This window comes from Trichosurus vulpecula, chromosome 3 (genome assembly GCF_011100635.1).
Source record: "Trichosurus vulpecula isolate mTriVul1 chromosome 3, mTriVul1.pri, whole genome shotgun sequence".
In the NCBI taxonomy this organism is placed as follows: Eukaryota; Metazoa; Chordata; class Mammalia; order Diprotodontia; family Phalangeridae; genus Trichosurus; species Trichosurus vulpecula.
Window position 1 is genome coordinate 303,006,884 of NC_050575.1, and position 10,871 is coordinate 303,017,754.

The window sequence follows — 10,871 nt, forward strand, 5'->3', positions numbered from 1 at the left end:
AGATGAATCCTGATAAGAGCTGTGTACAGTGGGGCTATCACCTCCCTATCCCTAGCAGCTATGCCCTTTTTAATTCAACCTAAGGTTGCATTAGATTTTTTTTGGCTAGTGCATCATACTGCTGACTCATATTGGATTGTCACTTCATTAAAATCCCTGTCTTTTGTTTTTTTAGAACAATTATAATTTAACTATGTCCCCTAATCCCATTTAATACTTGTTAGATTGATTTTTTTGTACCCAAGTATAAGACTTTGCATTTAACCCTCCTGAATTTCGGCTTTTAAATTCTGCCAATTTTTCTAGTCTGTCAAAATCCCTTTGGATCCTGACTCTGTCATTCACTGTTAGCAACCAACTTTGTGTCATCTGCAGATTTGATTGAGGGTACCATCTGATGATGTCTTTATTTTTCATTGATAAAAATGTTAACCAGAGTCGTGCCACTCACAGATCCCTGGGGGACTTCATCTCTTCCCATGCTAACATGGAATCATCAACAACCACACTTTGAATCTGGCCACCTAACCAGTTCTGAATCTATCTGATTATATTATTATCTAACTCATACTTTTCTATCTTTTTCACAGGAGTAGTTTGAGATAATTATCAAAAGCTTTGCTAAAACTGAAATAAACTATATCCAGGCTGTTCCCCTCATCTACTTGTTTAGTAATCCTGTCAAAAAAGGAAATGAGGTTGGTCTGGCGTGATCTTTTCTTGATGAAGCCATGTAATCACCATTTCCCTTTCTAGATATTTGACTGCTTGTTTAATGATGTATTCTGGAATTTTCCCAGGAATGAAGTCAAACTCACTGACCTATAGTCTGCAGATACTGTTCTCTTTTCTTTTTGAATAAAGGACAATGTATTCCTTTTTCAAGTTTGTGATTCCTTCTGTTTTCCATGATCCTTATCACTGGCAGTGGCTTAGGAATCAAAACTGTCAGTTCTTTCAGAACCCAAAGATGTAGTTTATTTGTGTCCGGTAAATTAAATTTATCAAGATCAGCTAGGTACTGTCTAGATATTTATCTTGAGTATCAACTCCTTTTTAGTCATTTTTATTTCCAGTGTAGAGGTCATTCTTCTTAGCAAAAAACAAAACAAAACAAAACAAAACAAAAAAAAACCAAAGTAAATGCTGAGCATCTTTGCCTTCTCTGTTATTATTTGTCATTTCAATTACCCCAAGCAAGAGGAGAGGTTAAATGAAGGGCTAAAATGTTGGGAATTTGACACCATTTTTTTATTGCTGAGGATTTATTGCTTAGGATTTCTTCAGGTTCCTGGTTAATCTCTGAAGAGGAGAACAAGCTAGAGAAAACTACACCAGACTTAGGAAATAACCTCCATGCTTGGGGTTCCATTGCATTTGGTGGTTGATGAACCCTTTTCATGGGGACCCCTTAAGGGGAGATATACATTCCTGATAAGTGAAATTGAGGCTTTCAACATCTCCATAAGACTTCTCATTCTTTAGACTGAATGAGTCCTCTCTGCTCCCATGGAACCACTTCACATTGAAACATGAAGATACCTTTCATTTCACTGATTAGCCTCTAATAAGGTATGCTGTTCTTCCATGGAGTTTAGCCCATTTAATGACAGGATCTTTGGGTTAGTCTTTAAATAGCAGTCCTGACATGTCTTCTCCTATTTCAACACTTGAATGAAGAACAAGGTGGGGTGGGCCACAGATGTAACTGAAATGGCAGACAAACAATGAACAAGAGCCATTGTATGATTGAATTTTCTCCTAGGCAATCTCATAAAGTGTTGCTGTGCCTTATCATCAAATAACAGAATAGCAGAGTTAGAAGGCATGTTCCAGTCCAAACTCTTCCCTAATGTGGAATTCCCTTCCACAATATCCTTGACACAGAATAATCTAGCCTCTGATTGAACACCTTCAGTGACAGGGAGCTTACAGTCTCACAAGAAAATCTTCTCTATTGTCCAATTCAATTAAACATTTTTATTAAGTACCTACTACAGTTATGGAGTTATAAAGATGAAATCCATTTCAGTATCATCCAATCGAACAAGCATGCATCAAGCAGATATTATGTCCCTGAAACTGTGTTAGGAGCTGGGAATACAAAGACAAAATTAAAAAAAATCCCTGGTCTCAAGAAACTTAGATTCTAGTGAGGGAGTAAATGATACACACAGTTAAATATATTCATTATAGTCTCTGAGAGGAGGGAGAGAGAAGGGGGAGGAAAGAGAAAAGTGAGAGAGAGAGAGACAAAGAGAGAGAGAGAGAGGGAGACAGAGAGATAGAGAGACAGAGAGAGAGAGAGAGAGAGAAAGAGAGAGAGAGAGAGAGTGTGTGAGAGAGAAATACTAGAGAGAGAAATACTAACAACTAGAGGGATCAGGAAAGGTTTCAGGAACTCAGGAGTCAAGTAACTGATGAAACTGCCCCATGTCCTCAAGGATCAATTTCATAGGGAGATGTGTTCAGAAATAGCTAGAATGCAAGTTAGAATGTGGTAAATGTATAGAATCATTCTAACAGAGAATGAATAAATGACTGAAACAGCATTTATTAAGTGCTTACTCTGTGCAAAGCTCTTCAGTAAGCACTGGGAATATTAGAATACAAGTATTAATGAAAAATCAAGCTTACATTCTAATTCTTACATTCTACATTACATATAGAAAGTTTTAGCATATGTCATATAAAAAGACTCAGTGGTCCTTAGGGTGCTGCAGCAAAGGAGATGAACATGCAGATTTTTTAATGTAATTTCAATTGATAAAGCCATATCCATTTTTGTTCTTTGAAGATTTAACAGTGCTGAGGTCTTTGGTAGTGGGAACTGTCTTTTCTGGGTCTTCAGAAGCTGTGGTGACTGAGGAGGCAGGAGCTGCCTCACTTTCAGAAGCAATTTTCTGGCTGTTTCTCCACAAGAACTGTGCCTTTTGATGATGGCTGTTGGGGGACAAGATTGCAGCAGAGTTAGTGATGGGCCGGGGCACTACTATTCCCAGGGTTCTTGGGCCTATCTGTCATAGTGGATAGTTAACTGTCTATGGTGGCAGGAATGTTTCACAGGGATATCTTTTTTCAGTGGTGGCTGTGAAGGACATACTGGAGGAATTGGAGACTGGGAAAGGAGTGGCCATTTCTAAGTTGTAGGGCTCAGGGAAGACTTCATGGAGGAGGTAGATCCTGTATTGGGCCTTGAAGGAAGATAATTTCAACAGGCGGAGATGGGGATAGAACCTGTTCTAGTCTTAGAGGATAGTGTATGAAGGTGGGAGAATTCAGGGGAAGCTGGTGGGCGAGGGGGCCAGCCAGGAGGTCAAGGGAAATTGATTATCCAATTTGGCTGGCTCAGCGTCCATCATTTCTTGTTGTTAGAAAGTTCTTATTCACTTTCGGCCAAAATTGGACTCCCTGTAACTTCCACCTATTCCAGGATTGCTTAAAATTGGAATCTTTTTTTAAACTCCGGGATGTGACCCAAGACTAATTTTCTATATATCCTTTCCTTGTCTTTGTGAATATACACAGCTGCCTTGGAAAGCATTGAAGCCATGTGCAAGCTGCTACGTTGGAGGGAAATGAACAGAGTTGCATAAGACCCATCTCTCTCTTCAGCTGGCCAACCTACACATACTCTTCACCTGCTTCAGAATCTCAGGGCCAGAACCCTTGGATATCATCTAGTCCTAGCCTCTTGTTTTGTGGTTAAGGAAACAGTTCCTGGAGGGGGAGTGACTTGTTCAAAGGGACCCAGTCAGTAAATGGCAGAACCAACCTTAGAAACCAGACTTTTTGACTCCTAGTTTAGTGCACATTATACTTTACTCCATTTCTTCTACTCTGTGATCTGGCCAAACTGGCTTTTTCTATGTTTTTCATGTATGGAGCTCCCATCTCTGTGCCTCTTCATTGGCTGTTCCCCAGCCTGGAATGCACACCCTATTCACCTACACCTCAGTATTCCTTTCACCCTTCATGGAAAACTCAAACATCACTTTCTATGCAGTGGCTGTCTAGAGACCTCAAGGGGGCACAGTGAATGGAGTATAGGTACTGGAGTCAGAAGGACCTGAGTTTAAATCTGGCCCCAGTCACTTACTGGCTGGGTGACCCTGGGCAAGTCACTTAACCTTAGTCTACCTCAGTTTCCTTATTTATAAAATGGGGATCATAATAGCACTTACCTTCAGCAGGAATGGGGAACTTGTGGCCTTGAGGCCACATGTAGACCTCTAGGTCCTCAAGTGTGGACCTTTGACTGAATTCAAACTTCATAGAACAAATCCCCTTAATAAAAGGATTTGTTCTGTAAAACTTGGACTCAGTCAAAAGGCTGTACCCCAGGACCTAGATGGCCACATGTGGCCTAAAGACCTCAGGTTCCCCACCTTTGCTCCAAGGGATGTTATGAAGATCAAATGAGGTAATCTTTGTAAAGCATTTAGCACATGCTACCTGGCATATAGTAAGTGCTTAATAAATGATTATTTCCTTCCTTCCTTGATTTTCCCGAATGCTAATCCCCTCTTTCCTTAATGACTTTATATTTATTTATTTTGTATATACTTATACTTGTGCACATTTGCATCCTCCATTAGAATGTAAACTCCTTGAGAGCTATGTATCCTCAACACATTGGTCTGTGCCTGGTACATAGTAGGTGCTTAATAAATGCTTGTTGACTGACTGATTACTTGCTCTTGCCACTGCACTATGTGATAGACTGAGTGCCCTTATTTTTCCTTTCCTTAGCCTTCGATCTTCCATGATTTTGCTGAGCAAACCATTTTAAATTTCTTGATTCTTTATCCCTTTTTCAGTTAGTTATTCAACATCTAAAGCTCCATGAGCAGCCGAGTTCAAATAAGTCAACCAGTGCTGGACACGCAGAAAGTTCCCAAGGGACCTGCAGAGTTCAGAAGGGACACACACACAATGGATCCTGAGGGAATAAGCTGCCAACACCCAATGCCCTTCTTAGGGAACCGGAAATCCGGGAGCTCTGGGCCCCTTAGTTTTTGAGGGAGGGCTCACTCTTCTAGTGACTGGTGACTGGATGGTGGTTCAAGGAGTCAATTGTATGGGCAAAATAAAGTAGGCTCTGCTGGTGTTAAAAAAGATCTGAGGCTGTGATAAATATAGTACATAAAGTATTCTCTTGATCACCAAGGCAAATCAAGTGTCTCAGATTGTCCTTCCTGTGATTTCTTTAAGGCTCTTCTGAGTGAATATAAGACGTCCCTCTGATCATGCCTCTCTTATCCTCAAAAACTTATAGGGACTCCCTCCCTCTCACTCATTGCCTATAAAATATAGACCAGTGATTTTGGCCTTCAAGGCCCTCCACTATTTGGCTCTAATTTGCCTGCCTAGCTTTATATAGCTATGTAGTCAGTTAGTCAGTCAATAAATAGTAAATGCTTATTGTGTGCTAGAAACTGTATTAAGTGCTAGAGATACAAAGTAAGGAAAAAAAAAACCCAGCAACCTTAGTTCTTGCCTTCAGTTACATTCAGATGAGGAGAAATAACATAAATAGCTAGGTACATACAAAGTATATCTATATTTCTATAATTATATTATTATATATAAATTATATAGTATATTATGTATAATTATATGTAAATAGTAAATATATTAATATTTTATATGTACATTTATACATTTTATGAGATATAAATATGCATGTATATATACATACACACATGTGTATGTGTACATATGCATATATGTGTATATATATCTATGTCTGTGTCTGTATCTGTATCTATATCTGTACCTGTATCTGTATCCATATCTGTATCTATATATCTCTTAGATGTAAGGTAACCTCAGATGGAAAAGTACTAGCCTTCTTGTTTTCTACCTTCTTGCCCAATTGAGCAACCCTCTAAGATCCTCTGTTGTCACGTCTTATCTCTGTGCCTCTGCTGGCGACATCCTGTGTACTGTCTTCATCTATTATAGTGTCTCTCTTCATTCAAGGCTCAGTTTTGGCACCACCTCTTCTATTAAGCCTTCCCCAATTCCTCCCTTCCCAAAATGAGCTGAAAGTAATCTCCCTCTCTTCACATTTCTCCTAGCACTTGACCTGGATATCTCTTTTGTACTTATCTCACTTGTATTAGAGTCGTTTTTGTTGGCGTCTTTTCCTGTTATATTTTCAGCTCCTTGGTAACAACGATCCTTGTGCCCCAAAACCTAGTGCAGTAGATACTTCATAAAAGTTGGTTGAATTAGATTAAATGCGACTTCACACAGATTCAGAATTTAAAGCAGCCAGAGTGTGGCTCCTTTGGCCATCCCTACCTCCTCCAAGTGTGGGCCTGGATTCTACTAGAGAAAGCCCTGGCGCCGCTCTCCCTGTTTCTCCTCTTTCTGATCTACCTTCCACACAGCATCTTCAGGGTGGTCAGGACACAGCCAGCACCAGTGAAGAGGCAAGAAGGGCAGGTAATTGGAATGTGAGAGGACAGATGGGCCTCGTGTGTGTGAATTGGAGCAATGTGAGGCCTCACACAGGTAGACCACTGTAAATCTCCCAGGGCATGCCTGCAACAGATTCTAAGCCTCCTCTTAAGCCTTCCTTCCTGTCTGCCTCTCCCAAAATAACTTCTTTTTCAAAGGAGGAATATTTAAGGGACCAGGAAGCTGGAGGGAGCTAGGAGGTGAGGGGGTAGGGAGGTCTGCTACTAGCTCTTAATGGTTCAGATGTGGTTTGACAGCCAGGCTTATAGGAAAACTGCTCTGGCTGCTAAGGTTTACTTCCATACACATCTCTTGGCTGTTCACACCTTTCACATACGCTTTCTACCAGGAAGGTTAGAGATAAAACAGGAAACCTGCTGTCAGCCTCAATATTGAAAGCAATTCTGAGCATTCTCCATAGGAGCTGGGTTTTTCTTGGGGCCAGAAACTCTTTGGCAACACTTAGCATGGGGCCTCTTAAATAAACTATTGGTTGGTCAGATCAATTCTACTTTGAGTTTTCTCTTGCTTGGCTTTTGATCATTTATTATCAGGCCCTATGCTGCCACAAAATTCTTGCCTCCCAGTATTTCCCATCTTGCACCCTTTGACCAAGCTAGGCTAGTCCCCTTACTGCCTTCCTTATATTGTTCCCATATCCTCCAATTCCTCCCTTTCTTTCCTCTCCTCACCTTGGATGATGTTTGTCCTCTCTTCTGGAATGATCTCTCCTATCTAGTCTTCAGTGTCTAACTTTTATCCGTACTTGTTCCATGAAATTTTCCCTGATTGCTTCAGCCCTTATCTCTCTCATTCTTAAATGCCTATAGCACTAATGGTCTGGATCTCAGTTTCACACTTAATTAGGTACTGTCATATTATTAGCTGTTGTTTCATATATCTTCATTTTATCTCCCCAGCTGTACTGTGTGTTCCTTGAAGGTCAAGGATCATGAAATCCCAAAACCTCAGAGGTGGAAGGGACCTCAGAGGCTCTCTGGTGTGATTGTACCTGAATAGGAGTTTCTTTTCTGACATCCCTACAACAGTAATCTGGACTCCACTTTAAGACCTTGGATGGGGAATGCAATACCTTCTGAGGAAGCCCTTTGCACTTTGGGATGGCTCTGATGGTTAGAAAAGTTTGCCTTACACCAAGCTAACACCTAACTCACTATAATTTCTAGCTACTGATCCTAGAAGGCAGCTGGGTGGTATGGTGGATAGAGTGCTGGGGTTGAAATCAGGAAGTTTAAATCTGGCCTCAGATACTTACTAACTGTGTGACTCTGAGCAAGGCGATGACCCCTGTTTGCCTCAATCTCTTCATCTGTATCTTTGTCAAGAAAACCTCAAATGTGGTCATGGAGAATTGGACAGAACGGAAAACTGGACTACTGCTCCTAGTTCTTCCCTCTGATCTTGTGGCCCAGCATCGTCATTACCTCACTTACTGGTGAATGACATACCTTAAGATCTTGCAGTCTTCTGCCTGTATTCCAGCAGCTCCTAGTTCAGGCCACTGCACAAGATCTCCTCAGAGTCACATACAGGATGGAAGAACTCACAGGGGAAACAGCCCAGGTAACCAGACTCTTCTGAGCTGCTCTGTTCCATTACAAAAAGGACATCTCTAGCTTCTTCTCACTCATTAATAGTCAGTTCTTCAATGACACTCAGTTTAGAAACACCAACCAAAAAACTTGAACTAGCCCTGTTTTTTTCTTTAAATTGCCTCGTTACAGACACTTTATAGAAAGGGAGAGAGGCTGTTGCTCTTATCCTACTTGTTGGCAACAGCTTTTGCTTTCTTGTCCCACAGACCAGTAAGCCTGCTTCCATAATTATGGCAACAAGCCACCATCTTATTAATTAATTAATTATAATTAATAATATGTTAATTAATTTTATTAATTAACAACAGAATACATCAAAGATAGCCATCCTTTCTTCGAAACGGGCATACCATTTATCAAAGGGAGAAAAGACAGCTTAAACCAATGATTTTGATTACAACTTTCCCAGGTGCATGAAGAGATTTTTAGCTTGTCTATAAACATTAACTTAGCGGTTGGCGACCTCCATGTGAGATGGTCCAGTGACCAATGAATGGACATACGAGTGGAGGAAATGAAAATATAAATCTTGACATTCTGGATATAAATGAAACCAGAAGACAAAAGGAAATTGAACCTAATGGAGACTAGTTCTCTTCATAGAGGCAAAAAGGTTAATTGGCAGAGATGGTTTATATTCCACATCCAAAAAGCATCATATCATGAGATACACGGTCACTTCTTGTTGCAGTGATCATGATGAGTGAGGGTATTGTGAGAATTAAGTGATCCGAACTGACTCCATCTTGTGATTCAAGTCTGGAGCTAGCTCAGTTCCCTTTCTATTCAATTACGGGTCTAGTCTAATTTCTGTTGTGTCAAAGAAAACTTGATTCAACTATGGAAATTATGAGAAAATTTAATTGCATTGTTTGAACTGAACCCTACATGACTGGAAGTTGGACCCCCTCTACGTATTGTTAAGAGACCCTTTAACTAAGGACTCTAGATTATGCTGACCAGAAACCCAATCAGATCCAAAGATTGATGCAAGGATTTTTCTCACAATTACACATCTCAAGTAACCCGTATGTCTTATCTGAAACTGGTTTTTTTCTGGTTAATAAGTTATTCTTTTTTTGTTCCTTTGATTAAATACACATACTTGGCGGGGGGGGGGGAATGGGACACCTCTTTTTCTGATTTCAGGGAATTGCCCCTGTTCACTCTCCCCAGTCCCAGCTCTCAAAACTCACTTATCCCCCTCCCAACTTAGAAAGCCCCTAATCTTTTCTCCATTTAGAAATTAGATTACCTAATTTTGCATTTTGGTTGTACCCTGTTAATTGTTTTCTTCTAATTATTTGATCTTTAAAAAAGAAAAGGAAAAGAAAAGGAAAGTAATTATTTGGTTAATTGTTTTTAATGCATAAAAATATCTTCTCTTGTATTCAGGGTCCAGTGCCAAAGTTGAGGAGGCCTGATCTCAATTTGTTATGCAATTGGCATGCGTTGCTTAATAAATCAATATTCTCAGAAGCTCGAACTTTTGTTTCCTCAGTCATTTCATCTTTCACCCATCACATAAATAAACATTTGCAAAAAGACTCCTGTGAAGTCAAATGGAGCTTATATGCTAACATCTGTTGCTGAAGATGAAATAGAGAAATTCTATGAAGACCTTGTTATAATCTTCCCATTAGATAAACGTATATTCTAGTACTTGGTGACTTCAGTGTAAAAGTCATTATGGGAGGGGTTGGAAAAATGTCAGAAATCATAGTTTCAAATAAGAAATAAGAATGGTTGTAGGTTAGTTGATTATATAGAAAATGATGGATCAGAAAATTGTAGAATCATGCTCACAGATTATAAATACCTCAGTAAGAGTCCAGAGGTGTTGGGTACATGATGATAAGTATCAAGTAACATCGCATGAAAACCTGGAGTTGATTATATTCTGACAGAAGACCAGCGAGACAGTCATCTCCAAATCAGTGACATATATGGAGCCAGACCATCAACTTTGTTAAAGCAATGATGATTGACAGTAAATTAAAGGAAATAACAAAAATGAAGGCAACACTAATCCAACCTATTTAAATGTGCTCTTGATGATAAAAATTAGAAATGAATGATAGATCTCTATGTGGAAGGGACTTCAAAAGCCATCTGGTACAATTCCCTTATTTTACAGATGAGGTCACTGAGGTTCAGAGAAGCTTGATGTCTTGCCCAGGGTCATACTACTTATAAGTATTGGAGACAAGACTCGATCCTAGGTTATAGTGATGTGAAGTCCAGCATGCCACCCCTCCTTTCAAAGAACAGACATTGACAGAGACTGTGACTGTTTCATTTTCTAATGAAATTTAACCAGTGTAGATCATCTCACAACTAAGAGACCAGAGTTAGATACTGTTGTATCCCACAAACATTTGATTTCTCTGCCAAGCAGAGAGCTATAGAAGCCAAGAGTAATGTTACATTAGAAGATTAACAAATATTTTTTAATATGGACAAAAGCCTGTCCTCTAATTCATGTCTCAAAATCTTATAATTTGGCAACTAAGGGAAAGAGGAGGATCAAAGAAGGGCAGACTGATACTTAGGATGGATAGGACTATGAAAATTGATGACCCAAAGATGTTAGACCTATTCAACTTAATTTTGCTTTTGTTTTCTCTGCCCTGAAGAATGATCTTTGGACTGGAAAGAAGAGAAGAAAAATGGTTATGCAATAACTTGCATTTATATAGTGCTTTAATGTTTGTAAAGTTCTTTACAAATTTTATCTCATTCTAACCTCACAATAACCTTGGGAGATAGGTGCCATTGTTATCTCCA